The sequence below is a fragment of the Vidua macroura genome, chromosome 7 (genome assembly GCF_024509145.1).
Source record: "Vidua macroura isolate BioBank_ID:100142 chromosome 7, ASM2450914v1, whole genome shotgun sequence".
NCBI classification, from domain to species: Eukaryota; Metazoa; Chordata; class Aves; order Passeriformes; family Viduidae; genus Vidua; species Vidua macroura.
In genome coordinates this window covers 29,423,166-29,443,875 of record NC_071577.1, presented here as the reverse complement: position 1 = coordinate 29,443,875, position 20,710 = coordinate 29,423,166, and the positions used below count along the sequence as shown (strand labels likewise).

General features: G+C 46.0%; 1 protein-coding gene and 1 long non-coding RNA gene across 7 annotated transcripts in view; one reads left to right on the top strand and one right to left on the bottom strand.

Moving 5' to 3' along the window:
- LOC128810262 (rho guanine nucleotide exchange factor 17-like) overlaps window positions 1–20,710 on the top strand; it is a 46,585-nt gene continuing 25,875 nt past the window's right edge. For 4 of the 6 annotated variants that reach the window (XR_008437986.1, XR_008437985.1, XR_008437987.1 and 1 more), the window contains exon 1: window positions 487–576. The gene's annotated coding sequence lies outside the window, so the exon portion shown is untranslated. Of the gene's footprint in view, window positions 87–486; window positions 577–20,710 lie in introns of those variants that run through there. The other 2 variants (XM_053982976.1, XM_053982978.1) reach the window with 2 other exon arrangements.
- LOC128810266 (uncharacterized) lies at window positions 8,690–17,366 on the bottom strand. The gene is made up of 6 exons (XR_008437989.1): window positions 16,756–17,366; window positions 12,353–12,441; window positions 11,784–11,871; window positions 10,654–10,721; window positions 9,648–9,791; window positions 8,690–9,607 (listed from the first exon to the last, which is right to left on the bottom strand). It is a non-coding gene; the product is annotated as an uncharacterized LOC128810266 (long non-coding RNA).

Here is a 20,710-nt window from a genome sequence, read left to right as displayed (position 1 = left end):
CGATCTGTGACCGGAGATAGTGACTCCCGAGGTGGCCAGTCTAAAGAAAAGCTACCGGATATGGAAAATGAGGGATCCCAAGCACCGTAAGAGGAAGCCGAGGGCTAATCTAAACTGCGCTCGGAACGGCCCGGCACTCTGGGGAAGGAGGGGCGCAGGGCTGGGGAGAAGGGCGGGCGCTGAGAGACGAGCGCCCTGAAGCCGAGGCTGCAGGGCCGTCTCCTCCTGGCCCCGCGGGGACGCCCCTGCCCTGACTCCTCAGCACCGCCCGCTCCCGGCCCCGCGGGGACGCCCAGCTCTCTTCCCTCAGCCTCGCTCGGGGCGGGGCCCTTCGGGGACCCCCCGCTCTGTCCCCTCAGGACCACCCGCTCTGTCCCCTCAGCCCTCTCGGGGCGGGGCGCTGAGGCCGGTACCTCGCCCGAGCCGCGCCCGCCGTTGCCGTGGCGACGGGCTAAGCCGGGCCTACGAGCGGCGGGCGCCGAGGGGCCGGGCCGGAGCCGGCCCGCGGCTCGGCGCTGCCGGGGCGGGCATGCACAACAAAGGCGGCGGGCGACGCGTCCCGGGAGGGCTCCGCAGGTAGGCAGGTGCGGGCGGCGGGCGGGTCCCTCTCGGCAGCCAGTCCCGCAGGACGTGTCCCCACCGCCCTGCTGTGAGGGGAGAGCGACCGGGGAGCGAGCTCCTTCTTCGTCCTCAGCCCCGGCCCCGCCGCACCTTGCGGGCGCAGGGCTGCAACAAAGGCAAATGGCTGCGTGGCGGGGAGAGCTGCAGGACCGCTCATGGAGCGCTTTATGATTTATCTGTGCGCTGGTTCTCGTTCTCCGGGTCCAGCGGGGCCCCTCGGGTCCTACCGGCAGCTCGGCGCCCAGCGCGGGGACCGGGAGCGGGGGGATACGCGCGCTTCCCAAGCCTTTCCACGCCTGCCCCGGCTGACACCTGCTCGCTGCCGCGGTCCCGCATGTGCCCGCACCCCGCACTCGCTCGCTCCTCGCCTGCAGCGGGGGCTCCGCTGGCGCAGCACGGGCCGGAGCGCTCTGCCCGTGGGCTGGTCCGGGCGAGCCCGGCCGCTGCTCCTGGCTCCTAAAACGGCACCCGCAGGGACAGAGAGCTTTGCAGTCGGCAGGATAGAGCCTTGGAGATGCCTGGGGGCTTTTTGTCCCGTGCAAGGTGGGATATCGTGTGCTGGTACGGTACTAGGCTGAGTTCAATCGTTGGGAAGGGGTGACTGGGTAGCACCTGGCTCTTTAAATCTTCGAGGTCCCAGTGAGTAATTTCTTAATTAATTTCCATGTGATTTCAGCTCCAAGACACATTCTCCCAAATTCCTATTAGGTTTTGATACCTGAGGTGTCAGCAAGGGCATCTGTTTGAATCCATAGAGATAGAAGTTTTACTGCATTATTGAAAACAGAATTCCCTGGAGGGAAATCTCTAAAATCTGTTCCTACCATTTACATTCACACTGCAGCAAGGCAGCACTGGGTGCATCTACACTTTAGCCTTTTCTCATTTCCTAGTTATTGTGGCGCTGAAAGGCATTGTAAACAACTCTGCTTGTTTGTTGGTAGTATAGTAAGGCCTGAGGGCTTGGTAGTGGTTTCTTTTACTCATGGTTCTCAAAATGCTTCACAGACATCAATTAAAACTGGGACCACTGCTGCAAATCTGGGGAGGTTTTATTGATCCCATTTTACAGATGAAGGAGCAGATAAAAGACCTAGAAAGATTTAAGTCAAATTCAGAACCAAAGCACAGATTTAAAATCCCCTGTTTAGGGTGTTCTTCCCCACCTTACTTTAAAAAATTTTCTCCTAATTTCACTGGCTGCTCCATGAGATGGTTTGGGCACTGTCAGCTGTGTATGCTCTGGGATTTTGAGATACTGCTCTTGCATATTGCCAGAAGTGATGCGCCTTTAGTGCCATACTGTTGAGAATAATGGTTTCTGAGTAAAACAAGTCTCTCCTATTTGGTTTGTACTGAGGTAGAACCCAAGAGCTCAATCATGAACAAGGACGCGTTAGGTAAGGCATTGTGCATCCAGACAGCAAAGCTTACAGGGAACTGATGAGCCAGGTACAGAAAGCCGGGGTGTCTGTTGTGGTTTCTTTGGTAGCCTCTCTCAAAAAGAGACATGGTCTCTCCTCAGTAAGGCTCTTTTATATATATTGCCAAAGGGTATATTGCCAAAAGCAAAATAAGTGACTGCAACTGCAAAGACTCCTGATCCTAGCCTGGTTTTTGAGTCTGTCCACTTGCTTTCATGGCCCAGACAGGAGATGGACTGTGTTTGAGATCTGGCTCACATCCTTAGGCATTGCTTATATTGATCTCCTTTAAGGCCTTTAACTAGAGAACCCCAGCTGCAGTCTCAGATTTAAGGCTTGCCTCTGTAGAGCACTGTACAAGATAACATCGGTAGCCTCAAAGCATTTATGAAGTTTTAAGCTCCTTAAGCTTCATCTGTGTAAGTTAAGCCTACTGCAGACCAGGTGATGATGTACAGCTCCCAGTAGTCACAGAGGAAAGGGAAAGGAATGCTTTTATGGATTTTCTGAGTTTATTATCCATTGCGAGCTTGCTGAGTCTGATTTAGTCTTAACAAGATAGTCTGGAAATCCTGATTTCTTAATATTTAAGTTTGTAGGAGATCAAGCTGCACTTCAAATACAGCTCCCCCAACTAAACAATTACTACCCAACCTCAAACACCTCAGTGATGCAGGTGCAAGAAGCATTGGTGATTGATGGCAGGCAAGATATAGCATCACAGTTGGTTTCCTTTCCAGTGTTTCAGAGGACAGTTCTTTTAGAAGAGAGACACGAAGCATAGCTCCAGGGCCTCCATGGCTGGGCATCAGCCAATTACTGTCATATCAGATTAGCTCTATGGCACATCAGCACACATTTATGTTAATACAGATGCAACATGACTGTTCCATAGTATTGATGGAATTCTTGTGTTTACAGCCCTATAACAAGACTAATTGAAAGGGAGGTCTGATTAGAAAATCATGGACTTTGGAGGTGATTTCTTCTGCAGCTTTTGAATGGGCCCGTTTGGAACTACTAGAGGACATAACCTAGTTTTTATTTTCCATTGATGCAGTTACTCTTTTGGCAAGCTCTTGGGAAAAAAAAAATCCTCTATCATAAAAGAAACAGGAAGATCTTAACGGGTTTTTTTCACCTTGCCAAGATCCTGTTGCAGTATAACCTGTGCTGCTGTAGCTGCTTCTTGGCCTACAACAAAAGATCGAATCTGCTGGTGCCCTGCAGGAGTGTAGCCCTTGGAACCAGCCTGGAGATTTCCTCAGATGCCACTGCAGTGAGCACATTCTCCGTGTCCAGAGCAGCTTGGCAGCAGCAGTCGTGGGTGTTAGTGAGATGAGGAGGCGTCACACACAGCACTCCATAGCCAGGATTGGAAAGTTTGATGAGTTTCCTGCTCCCATGTCACCTGTCAGCATTGAAAGGATGTACCCATTTGTCTCTGGGAATAAACTGGGCACGTCTGGCCAACATCTCCACAAGTTTTGCGGTCCCAACTTCATAATTAGCCCAGTCTCAGCTTCCATCTGTTTTTCAGTAGCTCTGAGTCTTGGGAGGATGGACAGGGATGGCAGAATCAGTGAGATAAGGAAAAATAACAAAGAGGTAGAAAACAGGTATATGGGTACAGAGAGGGAAGGTGGACTGAGAATGTATATGACAGTGAGGGCAAAATGAAGTGACAGGCGAGAGGCACTGCAAATCCTGAGTCTTTGTGGGAGTCACAGACGAGGTGGAATGTGGAGGGAGTTGGCTTGTAGGAGCAGGGTGACAGATCTCTGCTGCCAGAGACAGATTGCATTACAGCTGCCAGCCCACTGCCCAGGCTTCAGAATGTTCAGCCAGCCCGAGCCACTGCACAGGGCTGTGCAGCATTTGTTATTTTCCAGGCATCCTCCTGTAAGTTACAGCAACAAAGGGTGAGTATCTCAGGGAACAGTGTGGGGGTCAGTAACCTTGTCCACAGTATCATCCCTGCTAGGGAAGGGCCCTGGGAAAACCGGTGGCACCACAGCAGGCACCAGCATCTGTTACATGCGGAGGAGTGATTTGCTGCTCAAGGACAGAAAGGACAGTGGAAAGTCTGTGATTTCAGGAATTAGTTATGAAAAGCTGGGATCCTCAGGCTGAGGTAATAAGAATAGCTGGAGAATTAGGCAATTCCCATATTCATGAGCTGACTGCAGTCCCTTTGCCAAGGCTGTATTAAATACACCAAGGGGCAGAGGAGTTTTCTGGCTTTGCTAACAGCTGCTTCAAGGTGAAGCACAAGGGGAAAAAAATCTCCACTGTCTGCTGATATTCACTTTGCTGTGTAACATCTCAGGGCCCATTGCAGACCTTTCGGAACCTGTGTTTATCTTCACATTCCAGAAATAACGTGTTTGGGAGCTTAGCGGTACCTGTCCTAAGGATTTCTCTCCAGAAAGGGACTAAAGGTTCTAAAGCTTTTGAAAGAAACCCTGTCCTAGATGGGAAGTCAAGGAGCAGCAGTCAATTTTTTCTTATAAAGAAAAAAAGTTGTGTTTTTAGCTAGAGAGAGTGTCTACGCCCTTGCCTTTTCTGCTGTTGAAATGCTTAAAGATACGTGTAAGCAAAAATCCATTTTTCCTTTGGGATGTGAAGCTTCAGCAGATGGTGGTGGGAGTTTGCAGGCTCGGTTGTCAGTGCTTGCAGAAGCAGCCTGACACTGCACTAGCTGTAGATGCAATGCTAGAGCTGCTCCAGTCAGACACTGTGCAGCCCATCTTGTGGCTTCCCTGGCGTCTGGGAGCAGGGCTGGCAGTCTCCTGTCAAAAGTAATTTGTTTACCACACAGCAATCCTACTGTTTCTGTAGGCATGTTTAGGAAGCCAGTTAGCAACTGAAAGATGACAGTGGCTTTGACCACAATCAAGTGATTCACAAGACTCAGAGTACATACAGCTGAACTTTTCATGCAAGGTTCTTCCCTGAGGAAAAAGGGAATTAAAGACCCTCAGATAATGAGCAGAGGCAGCTCCATTCAGACCTAGCACAGAAGTGATACACATTAATTTCTAATGTCACAGCCTGTTGGAGCTGTTGTGTCAGATTTATTTGCTGGCTTCCTAGCTTGTTGAAAGGACAACTTCCCTACCATTCCCTCTACTCAAGTCCTTGCTTATCTTAAGGATTATTACATCTCAAGCATCTTTCTCAATAAACACACCTTGCAGAGAGGTCTAGAGACAGAGCAGTGGGTCAGAGTCTGGCTGGAGCGGAATTAGCACTAGCCATGGCTGGTACTGGATTGAAGCTGAGCCCCCCTTGATACCAACAGGATATCAGTGCCTGGAAATATCAGTCAGCTCTGTGCTGAAATACTGCTGTTGTTTGTGGTGGTGTGGCTGATCCTTCCAGCCTGCTTCTAGGAGTGGACAGAAGCAACCCCTTCCAAGAGGAGGTCTGTCTTGGAAGAGCCTTTCCAAGAAAGTGGCTTGGAAGAGCCGGGGAGGAAACTGCTTCTCATAAAGGATCAATAGGGTTTCACTGCTAATCTGTGCTGTGGTAGTTTAACCTGAAAAAAAAACCCTCAGGCCTGAGCTGAGACCTCTCAGTTACAAGCAGATAAGAGCACTCCCTCAGGAATCCTGGTTTGCGGTGCTTAACTGTTTTGCACTGATGTGCCCCATTTTTTCCCACAGCTCTGTTCTCTGTGGACAGTCAGGGCTCAGGTTTCCACAACACAAGATAACCTGTCAGTAAGCCCCAGTGTGGCACTTCTCCTCCTATTTAAGGGCTAGATACAGCTTTGGAAATTGGTGCTTTATGATTGCAGAAGCCATACCTGCAGTGGGGAGACCACACAACACAGTACTTCAGCTTCCCTGAAAACTCAGTATTACTGAAAACAAGCATCAGCCAAAGTCACAGGAGAAAAAAGGAAAGAAAAAGAAAATCAGTTATTGAAAGAGGAATGGCTAGGCCATGGACTCCTTTGTACTGATAAGCAGCCTCTGAGCTGATCAGCTGTTTAAGATCAAGGTGCATAGCTTGCTTGTTTGATCTGCCGCTGGAGTTTCAGAACACCTTCCAACACGTACAGGAAGTCAGTGTCTCTTTCCTGGCTCTGAGAACCAGGTCTGCTAACTCAACAGCCAGTCCTGTCTCTCAGTGAGGATCTTCTGCCCTTTATTCTGGGTTCTGTTCTTACCTGGGTACCACAGAGCCATTTTCCCAAGGGTGACAGTCATTGCTTGTCTACACAGTACTGCGATATTTCTGGTCACATGCAGACAGTGGAGCAGTAACTCTGCAATGCTTTTTATTCTGGCTCTCAGCACATTCCTCAGGCTATTCTTCATTACAGCAGTAGCATGAAGTAAATCCATAAAACAGAAGCAGCTGCAGGCACTAGCATAGCCCACAACCACATCAGCAATCCTGTTCATACTTACAGCAGTGCAGCATGTATTAGTGCATACCTTAGATTTTTTTTTCATTTAGGATAGCTTTTGACATCCAAAGGAAGAAGATCCCTACTCCCCCTGGCCTGTACAGAGGGATGAGAGTCAGAAACTTTATTTTCTCTTTGCCTAAAATCCATTCTTCTACCTGTATCTCACCTCCTATAAAGACCATCAGAGCACAGTCTGTTTTGAGTTAAGTAATATTCAGATCAAAACTCCAGTTGTACCTCAAGCTAACACTACCTTAAAGAGCAATCCCTTTGAAGAATATATAAATGTCATACACATCAACTCAAAGTTGTTGTAATAGAGGCAGATGAGACTTATATATCTGGAGAGAAGGTCTGCTATTTTGAGATGGAAATTAGAAAAATGAGGGAGGTTGGCCACTAGATAGGTACTTATTAAGGGGCAGATTTCTGTTTGCTTTCCTTGCTGTATTGTTTTGAAAGATGCAAGCACCTGTTTTTGGTGAAATGTTGAAACACATTCTATGATAATACAGCTGTGACTTTTAAGGCACTGAAGACTTTTAAGAATGGGGTTTTTACTTGTCATTGGTGAATCTGAACATAGTTACAGATGTGGATATGTGTTAATAAAGTGGTTGAACTTCTGAAAGGCATACTGAGGTACAGCCAGGTCAAGTGAGACCTCCACTTTTCCAGACAGTGAACAAGATCATGGTATATCGGGAAATACAGCTCAGTCCATGGCTCCACCTGCAGGACCATAGTACACCAATTTGTAAAACAGCATTAACAATCCACTTATCTCTGTAGATTACCATAATTATTATATGGTAAACATGTCCATGTGGAAAAGCCCTCAGCAGCACTCTGTGTGTGCAGACTGGTGTTTGCCACACATGGTATTTGGTAGCTTCATCATCCTGCTGCCATTGGCATAGCTTCCATAGGTGGAAGCCACGCACAGGGTGGAGCGTCAGGAGATAAGAGGTTCATAAAGGTGAAAGCTGGACAAACATGCTGAGATGAAATCTTTTGCTACACACCATCTATAGGACTTCCCCAGACTGATTTGTTCCATCCAGTGCCTCTCTCTTTTAATGGCGGTTTCTAGCTCCTAAGCCCCATGAACCAAACTGCATTTGCAGCCCCATGCTACTGGCTGTCACCATCAGTTGCCTCTCTGGGTGCCAGTGTGGTGGCTGCACTGCTGCTTCACACTGCAGTGCTGGGTAGTTGGACACAATGCTGTGTGCAGTGATGAGGAATGTGCTTCCTGTGCTTCACGCATCTCCTTCCACTCAGTGGAATCAGGTGTGTGACTGAGTCCTCGGCTGTGGGGCAGTAGGGCCTCTCACAGAGTCAAGGTATCAAAGTTTGGGCAGTGAATGCTGCTTCAGGTTGAATTCCTGCCTTATAGCACAGCTCCAGCTCATAATTAACACAGGACTGGAGCAGAGCTGTAATGGGAGTGCAAGGGGCTGTGGCTTTAGGGAAGGTGATAGTCCTCTTTCAGCTTCTTCATCAGGGATGTGTGTGGGTCAAAGGATAAGGAGTTTGTAGGAAAGCACAGAAAGATGGGTTGAGAGTCTTATCAGGCAACAGGATAGCAGAAGGTGCTCTGTGGCAGGAAAAGGCATTTCTTTAGCACCTAAGAGAGCATGTAGCACGGGTAGCTGTGCTTAGGCGCGGGGTGGAGAGAGGGGTGCAAAGGCAGCAGGATAATGCAGGGGGAGCAGGGAACAGGCAGGATGAGGTGACAGCCAGAGTTGATGAATGGAAGTTGTGTATTGGCTTGAGAAGTCCTTGAGTGGGAGCCCCACGTACAAATGCCTGGAGCTTTTGAAAGTCAGCACATCAGGCACCAAAGCAGCAGGCGTGCAGCATGACTCCACACAAGGAAGAGCAAGCAGCAGAATTCCTGGCTCCTAAAGAGGTTGTGCTCTTAGCCTGTCCTATCCACTCTGCCCATTTTGCCTTTCCTGCTGCTGTTGGAAATACATAGCATCTGGAAAAAGCAATGCCCTTGTACAGTGCCTTTGGCTTCAGGAGAGCTCCTACAGCGTTGAATTTGCCCCATAGATTTTAATTACTTTCCACTGTGATAGTAATGAGAGCCAGTGGAATTGTACTGATTTTATTTCCTTTTAATTTGTTATGATGCTCTGGATGCAGATTAACTTTCCCAGCTCAATACATATTATTGATTCTTCCTGCCTCATCTTGCAGTAAATGGCTTGAAGAAGAGTGGGTTGATTTCGCTGTAGCTTCTCCTGGTAGCTCTGTACCCCCCATGCAGCGTCCCCCTCACGCTGGCAGTAGCCAAAATCAGGTATCCTTGCTTGCTTCCAAGCAGGTTGTTTACATCCATGCAAATGAGGGTAAACACTAGCCTGTGGTACTGCAATAGTCTGGGTCTCCCAGCTGCCTTTCTGTTTGATGTACTGACTGTGAGGACACATGAGTGGTCATTTGGTGCAAGTGAGCCTACTCCTAGGCCCAGCACACAAGGATGGTCCTCAGGGACCACAACTGTCTTGCAGGGAGAGGAGAGCTGCAGTCAGAGGTGTCTTCCAGCAGTGCTCCTCCAAGCACACAGCTGCCCAGGAAGCCTTTGGCAGCGACCAGCCTTCTTTCCCCATGCCCACATCCCTGCTGAGCATGACTGATGGCCACAAGATAGTTGTGGGTGTGTGGAGCAGCAGGAAGATGCTTATCCTCATAGCCTTCCTCCCAGTGAGGGAACCTGATAGTAAAACTTCTTGTGTGGGACTACACCCTACTGAGGGATTCTCCTCCATTTTATTTGGAAAAAGACCCAGCATGCCTTGATGCAGAGTATTTAATGTCTTTTTTCCTCTACTCTTACGTCACTGAAGTTATAATGGGGATGAGAAATTGGGCCTGTGTTCTCTTAATACAAAACCCTAGCAGAGGTTGACATCAGGAGGCTGAGACAGTGTCTTGCTGCTTGTAACAGGGATGACTACAAGATGATCTGCAGTCTCATTAGCAGGAATTTGCTCCACAGGCTCAGTGACACCCCTGGCTCAGTGGAGCCAGGCTGGGTGTGCCAGTGCACTGGTGCAAGTGCATGACCGGCCGCAGCCAGGAACCACCTGCTATCTGCACCACACAACCTGCTGCAGCTCCACACAACCTGCTGCAGCTCCACACAACCTGCTGCAGCTCCACACAACCTGCTGCTTTCAGCTGCTGGTGGTTTTCTGGGCCTGGCTGAAGACCTGGTGCTCCACCTAACTGAGTCAGCTCACAGGGCAGTGCAGTGCTTGGAAGCAGTAGGAGCGTCTTCTGTCCCCTATGGTGTTCCTATCCTACATCATCTTGGATGGGAGAGATTCAAAGAAGAAAGACAGAAATTGGACTCAGCAGTCCTGCATCCCTCCACATGCCAGCGCATTGGCACAGACTGCAGCAGGAAGCATGGTGTTCCAAGGCTCACCTTAAAAAGCTTCCTTATCCTCAGCCATGCTCAAAACACTACTTTGTGGAATTCTGTGTGTCCTTAGAGCATGAGACCTCTGTGCCCCTCAGCAAGTCCAGAGGGACACTGACTGCATTGCCTGAGTGTCACATCACCAATCAGAGGCCATTGGGGTATCCAAATGCAGTCATTTCACTGCCAGTGAGTAGCTCAACAGCTCAGTGATTATAGCCTAGTTGCTGATAATGGTTATCAGTGCCTTGGAGCCATTCCTTGGAGCAGAAACTGAACCTAGGCCAGAGTAGCTTTGCCTGAAATGAAAGTCTGAACAGTCCCTTCAAATGTGAAATGTTATTTGCTTCTCTTGCAAAGTAATCCACCAGTTCAGTGAACAACTCTCATGCACAGGAACATGTGCACTGATCCTGCAGCACTGGGCAAGACAAAGCAGTGAAGAGGTAAATATCAGTTGGTTGTGTTGCACAGCTGACTTCAGGACTTAGAAGCCTATAGCCAATTAAAGCAGCCAGGCATTTTACATCAAAACAGTTGAGTCTGGTCTTAACCTAATGTGTGTCAACATGGCTGTTTTAGCTGCAAAGGAAGCCTCAAATTTATCTCAGTGGATTTGCCTTGCACCCTTTCTCTCCATCTTGCAGAAGATGCATTTCCAAACTTTTCTGTGTGTAATTTGTCCATAGAAGCATGGTGACAACAATCTTCTGTTTTCCTTGATCTCCAAAGATATCCTGTGCACCTACCTGCCAACATCCTGCTCATGTGGGCCCCTGAACTGCGAGGAACTTCTTCACCAGCTTCATAAAAGATACTGGGCAAAATATTTGGAAAATGCATTATAGAAGATCAGGAAATAGCATTAAGCAGAAAAACTGAGGTGAATTGGGGCACAGTGAAAGTCAGATACAGAGGATTAGATCCCAGACCTCATCATCCTGGAGAGTTTGGGGCAGAATCCTATAGACCCTCAGCCATGGACACCCATCATGCATTAGCCCAGCAGTGTCACTATGTCCTTGTACCTGTCAGCAATTCCCCAGGATAATTGGCATTCATTTAGGAGGAGTAAAAGCTTTGGGGCCTAGTGATTCACCAGAGATGGTGCTTATGCTGCCTTAGGCAGAGCAGTACAAATACAGGTTTTTGGCTTAGTTCCACCATATCCTTAGAGAAAATTAAAAAAGCATTTAACATTTCTTTTTCTTTTTGCTGTATAGAAAAAGCCAGGTTTTACACTTAGCCGGGCCATCAGTGGCACTGAGTGTACCTTCAGCACACCACCACCAAGAAAAGAACTGGGAGAAAGGCCCTTTCCTTCACTTGTACCCCAGAGAAACAAATGTGTCTCTTCAGGCAATTTACAAACTCTTTTGCAAACCCAGCCACTCCAGTGTCCCCAAAATTCTAGCCAACTCAATTTCATCTATTTTATATCTCTTAGGTTAAAAAAACCCAAAACAACAAACAAACTTTAAGAAAAACATCTGAGTTTTCCTACTCTTGATTTATACCATTTGCCTTCCTTTCTGCCTGGAATAAGAAGTAGGTTGCTTTGTGCCCTTCTCTTAACCTTTTTTCCACTGTTTAGTCTGGGAAATTAACTCTATCCCAGCTAAAACCAGCTGTATGTTTGAACAGGCTTCAGCTTCCACCCTTCCCCAAAAGGGTTTGCATTGAAATGGACTTTTAATATCTTCCTGAAAAAAAATAGAATTGTGTTGGAACTGGTAAAACTCTTGCTTCCCTACTTCTCTTGCAGTCCCTACCTCTCAGAATCACTTGAAAGGAAATGGCATTTCCTCCAGTATTTGGGATTTTGTGATTTTTGGTTTTGGTTTGGGTTTTTTTTAATAATAAAATCCTTTACTCTCACCTCCCAGTGGGAATTCCCTGAAGTACTCTCACCTGAGTGTACCTCAGGGATGTTGCCTTGCTTAGAGAAAATGCTACCAGCTGGTCTCCTGCAGGAATAAAGCAAAGGAAGCCACATAGCAATTGCTGTTGTCTGGCAGGTCAGAGGGGCACTGTGCCTCCTAAAGTAGCTCCCAAGGCAATTGTGCCTAGTCAGGTGCCCTTTCCAGAAGAGAAAAGATGACTCCAAAAAAAAAAAAAAAAAAAAAAAAAAAAAAAAAAGGCAAGAAAGAAGGAAATGGAGAAGAAAACAATGTTGAAAGATCAAAAGCAGCTACAAGGACAGAACCACATACAGAGTTATGCTGGTGGTGGGTAAGGAGAGGCATGTATAGGTCATGGACTGGTCTTCTGAAACCATAGTCCTGTCCTTGCCACTTCAGAGGGGAAGGCACAGTGTCCCACAGGGCACATGTCCCTGGGACATGCCAGCTTGTGCTCAGACAGTGGCTTGGACCTCTTACATCTGATAACAGGTCTCAGAATTAAGCTAATTTCAAGTAATTACACTTCAGTTTTAGGAAACCTTACCTGTTTTTCCTTGGTTCTCAGAGACTGCCAGGAGAGTCCTTGCAGATGCTGGAAGGTAGTTTTATTTTGGCCTCTTACAGGTAATGGAGCTGAAAGACAGGAATTGGAGTGTCTTGTCTCAGGAGATCAGGGAGCAGACATCAGTCTCATATGTTACCACATTGCAGTTTGTTCACAGCATCTCCCACTCTGCAGCTGTGAGAGTTACAGTATTTGCTTCATTCACATACTTCAGGGTGAAAAGTCACAACTTCAGTTTGTGGTTTCTCCAAATGATCTTAACCTATGTCCACAAAAATCTCAGGAGTATAAATCAGTGTTGTGTGACCTCCTGCAGAAAGGCTATTAACAGACAGCAGGAAGAGAAAGTGCTGCCTGCATTTCAAGGCAAGGGCGAGTTGGCTTTAATTTTTAAAACACTTTCACAAGTGATTGATGCAGTAGTATTTTTGGAGAGGAGAGGAAACAGACAGTCTTCTGGTGGTATGTCAGATGTCTCATGATGCCAGTGGTACATCAGAGTACCTTTACCAACATACTTCAGACACTGGCTAAAATCATCTGCTCTGGCTGAAGCAGGAATGTTATCTGGAAGTAAAATCTGGCTTGAGGAAATCAACAAGGCATCACAATCTCTGTATTCATTAGGGTCTTAAGTCAAAGGCTGTCTTGTGTCCAGCTGTCTTAATGATCTAGAGGTGCTGTACCATCAGCACCTCACAAATTCCTAGGTGCTTGGTGGGGGGAAAAGGGCTGTGAGGCCAGTTTCTATCATCACTAGCTGGAAAGAGAGAAATCAATGGACTTCAGGGGGGGTCTATAACAGTGGATAGTGGAGACTTCATACCAGCAACTGAGAAGCAGGAATATGTTCATTACATCAGTTGTTTTTTCCTCTTTGTTTATTAACTACAGTTCCTCTGACCTCTGTAGGAAGACATGCAGGAAGAGGAGTATCAGCCATCTTATTACAGTGCCTTATTTTGCTGTTGCTTTACATATTTCTCAAAGGTTTTACCATTGGCATCAGTGGAGTTAAAAAGAGCTCTTGGTTCATCAAGTGGGACCAGATTAAGTTAGCAGGATTCTGTTCCAGGGCTTCTGACATCCTTCCAAAACCCAGCCCGGCCACTGCCCAGGCTGTGGATAATTTGATTCTGCTGGTGCTGACAAAAGCCCTGAGCAGCAGCAGAGATTGCACCTCAAGATCTGTGTACTCAAATAGTAGTGCCTACTTCTTAGTGTACCAGGCTGATTTATTTTCAAGCATAATGATCAGAAAAGCAAGCCAACACCCTCAGACATCCCTAGCCTGTGGTGAATATTGAAAACTAAACCTGATTCCAGTAAGAATTGTGAAAAATGGAGCCATTATATTCTGCAGAAGTTGATGGCTGAGGCAGAATGTTTCATGCCCTGGCAAATATCAATGACATTAGCAGGCTGGCTTCCATTTGAGAGACCTGGGTGATTTTCACAGCTGGATGACCTCAGCGCCAGGAGCCAGGGCCTCTCACTTCACATGGAGAAAGCCCTTCAATCTTTAACTAGCCAATCTTTGACTTCATCTTATTTAAAGATTTTAGGCACTGTGCAGTGCTAAAGAGGATCTTGCTGAGCTCCTATTACCTCAGCAGCAGCTGATATGTAATGAATTATTCAAGACTAGCCAGTTCCTTCATCAATTTTAATAAATCAAGTTTTTCACCATGTCCTCAGCAGTGCTGCCAGCTGGAATATGATGAGGTAAGCCCATTATTTCTTCAGGCCTTTTTCATTTGGTCCAGGTTTACATAACTGAGGGCCTTGATAATAACCAAGGGATTAGCAGCAGACAGTGCTAACTTGTACAGTGAGCAGAAGAGACAACAGAACTTCCCCATCTTTCAGGAGATCACAAAGCTCTGTCTTTGCACAGGGAAGTTGGCTTTGCATCTACAGAAACAGACTCAGCTGCTACATGTTGACCCCCAGAGCAGAGTGTCACCCTTCAGGCAGATGGCCTGGACACCACAGAAGCTGAGAGGCACTTCCCATCTTTCACATGGACTCACTCTCATGGAATTGTTCCTACATCTCTAATACTTCTCCAGAGCAGGCACACTGTGATGTTTATGAACCAATCCCATTTAGGACGCACCTCTGTGGATCAGCCATCAATGTAACACATGCACACATTGCCCCATACAACTATTTATGTAAACACAAGCAGCACCTCTCCTACACTGCAGACATGCCATCCAGGCTGCTGATAAACTACTTCACAGAGCAATAGTTCCTACAGCCAACACTGAGCTGAGCTGTTGTAAAGTGTCTTTCCCTGAGCTTCTGCTCAAACTCAACAACAGAAAATGCTTCCTGACACTGAAGTACTTGTAACACTTTCTGTACATCTCTTGAATATACAGGAGCACACTTCTCTCTGTTCATTATCAACCTCAGAATTGCTCATTCTGTTTTTTACTTCTCTCCTGGCCACACAGGAACCAATTTCATAATGGAGTCAAAGGCAAAAAGGTGCTCTTTGTCCCCTGTAGAATTTTTTATTACATTGTACTGCACTGCATAAAGAGGTGAGAAAGGAAGAAATGGGTCTTTTTCTTCTCCTCTGTAAACTGCAGGTCGCCCAGGGTAGGGTATTGCTCCATCCCAGGTTTTGTAGAGGATTTAGCACTTATGGTCCTTATCCCTCCTGGACACAAGACATGCAGTTTTTACTGGAGCGGAGCAGAGCACTCAGCCCAAACCCATTTCTACTGTGGCTGCATCCAGCTCTGACTCTTCCTGTATTCAGAGAACTTACATTGTCATGAGGACACAATCAGATAGCTGCACTTTACAGCACATGCAAGGAAGGCAGACATCTCCATTGGTGCTTTTATTATCATGTATTTTAGGAGAGGGAAGATGAACTGCTGAGGAGGAGAGAGCCTGGACACAAGCAATGCTAAGAATGAATTGTTTACAGTTCTGGTGATAAATTCAGTGCATGGATTAGTCCATGAGTATCTAACCTGCAGCATCTCTGTGGTGCGTCCTCTCATGAATGTGCTGCTGGTGAGGCATCCAAGCAAAGCATTTTGTCCACAGAGCTGGCACCAAAGCTCTGTTTGATTGATAGATGAAGGACAGACCTTGCTAAAAGAAGGTCACAATTATGAGAGATTTATTGATTTGCTCTTTGGGGATGGACCATAAAAGAATAGCACCTAATTGTGAGAAGTATGAGGGTGGCTCCTCACAGTGTATTAAATAGCAATAGCCATATATCTGTGTTTCAAGAAGTGGGAAGGATGTTTGCAGATCCTGCAACCATTGCACCTGCTGGCTCTTTAAGTCTGCATCACACAGACATAGAGCTGTTTCCCATGCCTAAGCCATTCCCCCTAATCATCACACCCCTCATTTCATTTTTGGAATTACACCATGCTGTTTTTTGGACCCAAAGTATTTCAGCTCCTTTATTACCACCATTAATCCTGAAGCTCTTTAATTCTCCCTATGTCTTTTTCCCCCCGATCAGTTTTGTGCAATTCTTAGCTTGTCATTTTTATTTACTACTTTCTACTTTCCCAGTGTTTACACATGTAACATGCTTGTTTTCACTTTCCCAATAAACAAGAATCCTATTTTTTTTCAAACCAATATATTTGCTTTCCTCAGCCACAGGACTGTGGCTATTTGAACATTTAGGGAGGAAAAAAGTTCCCAATTATCATTTGTATTTTTCTACTCAAATTTCCCTTTATTACCTGGCTCAGTTGTTTTCAGCTCTCTGAAGCTGACATTTTAGAGTTGTAATGAGGGGTAATTGGTTTGCACGGGGCTCTGTTTGCTCACAGCAAATGTAACTGTGTAGTGATCATTGGTAACTAAGCAACCAGTTATGTTTTATTTCTGTGATCAATTCCTTGCTATCAGTCAAGATTAAGTCTAACACAGCATGTGTCCACAAGGGATACAACGATTTGTGGAATTAAGAACCCATCATCTAAAAGACTAAGAGCAACAGCAGCACAAGGCCCCTGACTTACTGCTCTGACTGCAGTCTCTTAGAGACATGGAACCTTTTTCTTTCAGTGCATGGGAAAGTTTAATGGTCTTAGAGTCTTGATGGTTTAAGTATAAGAAGTTCATTGGCTGCCACATTTTATTCCTGCGATTCAGGCAGTGACAGCCAGCCTATATTTACCCTTTATCTGTTACAGCAAGTTGTTAACATTCAGAGGCTCTCTTTGATAGTCAGAAAGCCAAGTGGGACAGGCTTGAATTGCTTTGCTCCTACATCCTGGAAGGCAACCCAGCAGTGGTCACTGCAGCGGAGCTTCAAAAACTCCTGATTTTCTGCTCACTCATTCCATGGGAATACTTGTTTCTTCTATTTAACTGTGGATTATGCTCACCAGTTTCAAGGGCTCGGGAAAATCCTTGTCAGGAAGCAAGTAAGGATGGACATTGCCAGGAAGGAAGGTGAGGTGGAAGCCAGATAACAGGGCAGGTTGAGACAGGAACCTTGGAAAAGGGGCACAGTCCCACTGCACCTAAACAGGAAGGGGAGAGTGAGTTCCACGATGGGATCTTTTCTCATCCAACAGAGAAACCTATAGTTCCAACACAGCTCTGATGTCACCAAAGAAGTAAAGCCAAGCAGGTCAGAACAAGCACACACAGCATAAGCCAAGTAAGGGGCAGGGCAAGGGCTTAAATGCAGTTCCCAGGCCAGTGGGTGGGAGGAGCAAGGGTGAAGGTCGCAGATGAGACTGGTCAAAGTAATTGGTGGCAGCTGTACAACACTCCTCAGCCTAAGCTTGGATCTGCTCTGCTACCCAAATTCTGTTCCAGAGGGATCACTGGGAGACATTTAATAGAAAATAAATCCATTTTAGCTTCATGTAAGAAAGAAAACGTCGTCCATCTAGAGCAGTTTGTAACAACTCTTCCACCAGTGTCTGTCTACAGCAAGTGTTGTATGGTGCTTAGAAAGAAATCTTTAGAAGCTCCATCTCCAGACTCAGTTTGCAACTTATCCTTGTTGCTGCTTGCTGAAAGGAGCCATATGGATTTTGTACTGAACGTTGCATAAATGCTAGTATGCAAGTATATTTAGAGGTGGCATATGGGCAGTAGTAAATGGAAGTGAGTAAGGTTTTTGGTTCAGATTACACAGGCAAGTTCGGCGAAGCAGATGCACCAGTATGTTAGTTAGGAAGCTTCATTATCTGGAGTCCCAGGTTCAGATTTTGATTGGGGTTTTTTCTGCACCTGCTTGTGCTGGCTGATTTTTTCAGCAGTACTAATGTTTGCCAGCAGATGTAGAAAACTTGAAGACTTCAGTCATTGCAAGAAAAATCCCACAGCATACAGTGTGATCTGGGTTATACTGTAGACCAGTCAGAGACAGCAACCTTTGTTCTTTGGGGTCCTGTAGGTACAAAGGTACACGTCAGAGGTAGTTGCATCAATTTAGAAAAGTTATGTTGTAGTCTAGTAGCTGACAGAACAGCCTGCTATAGCTAGTAAATGTAGGAGATTGTTTTACTTTTTTTTTTAATCCTTGCAGAAAACCAGCAAGTCTTGGGTATGTTGGAGTTTGGGCTTCAGTGTCCTCGGTCAGGGAGAGTGGCACGATTCATACTGGCACAGTGTGTCACAGCTCCTGCTGTTCCTGCCCCAGTCAGGGAGCAGGAGCTTCCCCTGTGTTCAGGCAACAGGTATTTGAGCTGGATCTGACAGTTCTGCAGTGAGATGAATCTGGCATCAGATGAGCTGGTATCTGCATAGTAACTGGCTGTGTTAAACCATCTCCTACTTTACTCTTTTTTATTTTTCAGTGTTTGGGGAATTTACTCATAGAGCCTCAAGCAAAAAAAAAAATCCAAGTTGAGCAGAGATGGAAATTTTTCATGAAGCTGTAGATAAGGCATCCCCTTTAATGATAATACCACAATTTTATCTGCTCTGATTAAAAGGTTAATTAGATTTAGACGTCTTATGCGCAAAGAAAAAATGACAGGATCCTGACAGATTTTTGCAACTTGCTCAGAGGTTGTTTTACAGCTAATCCACTCTAGTTACTACAGTCCCCTGTTCTGTCACAGCCTGATGCCTCTTTTTTACAGCCTCACCTGCACATTAAACAGCAGCCATAAAGCATTTTGCCACTGGTCATGCCAGCTGATGTGTCCTTTTTAAAGCCTACTCATTGCATCGCGTGCATTTCTCTTTGCATAGGGAAGTAGTTAGCTTTGAATGTCACCCAGCCCTATGGAGGCAAGTGGGAAGATGGATTATGTTGGCAGCAATCCATCCATCTGTTCATCTGCCAACCCTAATGTTTAGCTTTTCAAACTCCCAGTTGTCTTAAATAATGCTGACCTACAGGGTCTGGAGTGGGAAATGTCACATAGCTCATTTAGTCTTCCATTTCTTAAGTGGTAATTAAACTTTCTGAGGTGTTATAGATACATGCAGGAATTGTTGATGGACAGTACTTACGAGGTTGAGATTAAATTCTTTACTGAGATGCTGTGTTGCATGAGACTCTTACCACAATGTTGGCTGCAGCATCTCCACTGTATCTTCATAGAGTATTCCTTAAAAAAGGTGTTTACAAAGGATTCCTGCCTGTTTCCCCTGAGGGATTAGATGTCTGCATGGACAATGCTTCCTCTCTTTTGATTGGTATTGTGAAGTTGTATCAATAGTGTGGTTTTGCCTCCTTGCTATGCAGCTTTGGGTAGGTGTGTGTACTTTGTGACAACCACAAAGGCTGCAAACACTGGGTGCTGTGTTATTAAAAAAAAAAACCTGGCTGGTTGCCTCCAACTCTGCCTTGATGCTCTTGGTTTAGTTTTTAGCACTACTTTGGTAAAATAGATGTGCATGCAAGAACTCTCATCAGCTGCTATGATCTGTGTCTTATTTTTTCCCAGCTGTGAAAAAAATAAGTGTTAACAAGAATGTAGTGACCTTCATTAGGTTCTTGGAATATTTTGCAAAATGGCATAGAAGTAATGATACCTAACTCAAGCTGTAAGAATCCACAGCTGGTTGGAAACTGCCAGCTTCAGACCCTACTGGCATAAGAAGTGACATGGAGTGTCTTGTGATTCTGGTTCAGGGTGGGTCTTCATCACACTTAATGCTGTCTATATGATGTAGCAAATATTTAAGAGCAGCAGCACATGGAAAAGGAATCTGATTCACTATCCTTCTCTCTCACTCTCTTAGGAAGAGCTGCAAAATTGCTGCATTTATTCTTTTTTTCACCATGTTACATGTGCAGTTGCAAACCTGCACTGCATGAAGATGCAGCTTGCACAAAGTATCCAGTACATCTGAGCAAATAAAAACATTTTCTTACATCTGGCTTTAAACAAAGGGGCATGTCTTGCCTCCTCTTCCGTCACCTTTCACTATAGTGTAAGGTCTGGCAGAAAACCAAAAAGGAAGAGTCCCATAGCAATGTTGGTAAGTTAGAATATATAGATGTGGTTAGGAACATCCCAAGAGTATATGCATTGGTACTAATCAGTCTTAGAATTTGTTTCTTAATGATGGCTTTAAAACATCTCCAGTAAACCATGACATGACATGTCTAGGGGAGACGTGTGGTGAGAAATCCCATGGATCTGTACTGCCTCCAGTCTGATCTCTCCAAATCCTGTTCCTGTGGGGTCACCTACATGTTAATGCTGGTGTCAAATACAGCCCAGAGTTATTCCCCTATCTTGAACACATCTGATGTGTTTTTAAGTCTTGATATTGTGGATCTCAGAAACTTTTGGTGACCAGCTGTTTAGGGCAAATCACACTTGGAAAGCTGCCCTGTGGGATATGTGCTCCTCCCAGCATGCTGGGATTTGTGCCTAAAGACATTTATCCATGCACCTCCAAGTGGAGGAGCCCAGAGCTCCAGCCCAGTCCAAATGCCATTTCTGCTCAGCCCTAAGCTGCTCCGGGCAGTTCACTGCCTGTTGTGTCTCTGCAGTCACAGAATTGTTTGCAGAAAAGTAATAGCTGCAAACACAGCGGAACAGCAGTTCCCCACAGGCAGAGATCCTATTTCATGAAGCTTTTATGTTCACCTTCTGTCTTCCAGTGTAGTAAACCAGTTCCTGTCATTGTCTGTCCCTACTGGTTTGTGGTGATACCTCCTTTCTTCCATCCATAGCACTCACAGCCCTCCATCCCGTTGCTCTTAGCTGGGGAAAAGGCAGACACTGCAGCTGTCTCTGTGCTCTCCACCCTGGCCAGCAGTAGGTCAAACAGAGCACTTAGATGTGCTAATTGCAAGTCACAACATTTCCTACAGGGAAGACATCAGCTGGAGTTTTCTCCAGCCATCAGCGTTCCTAA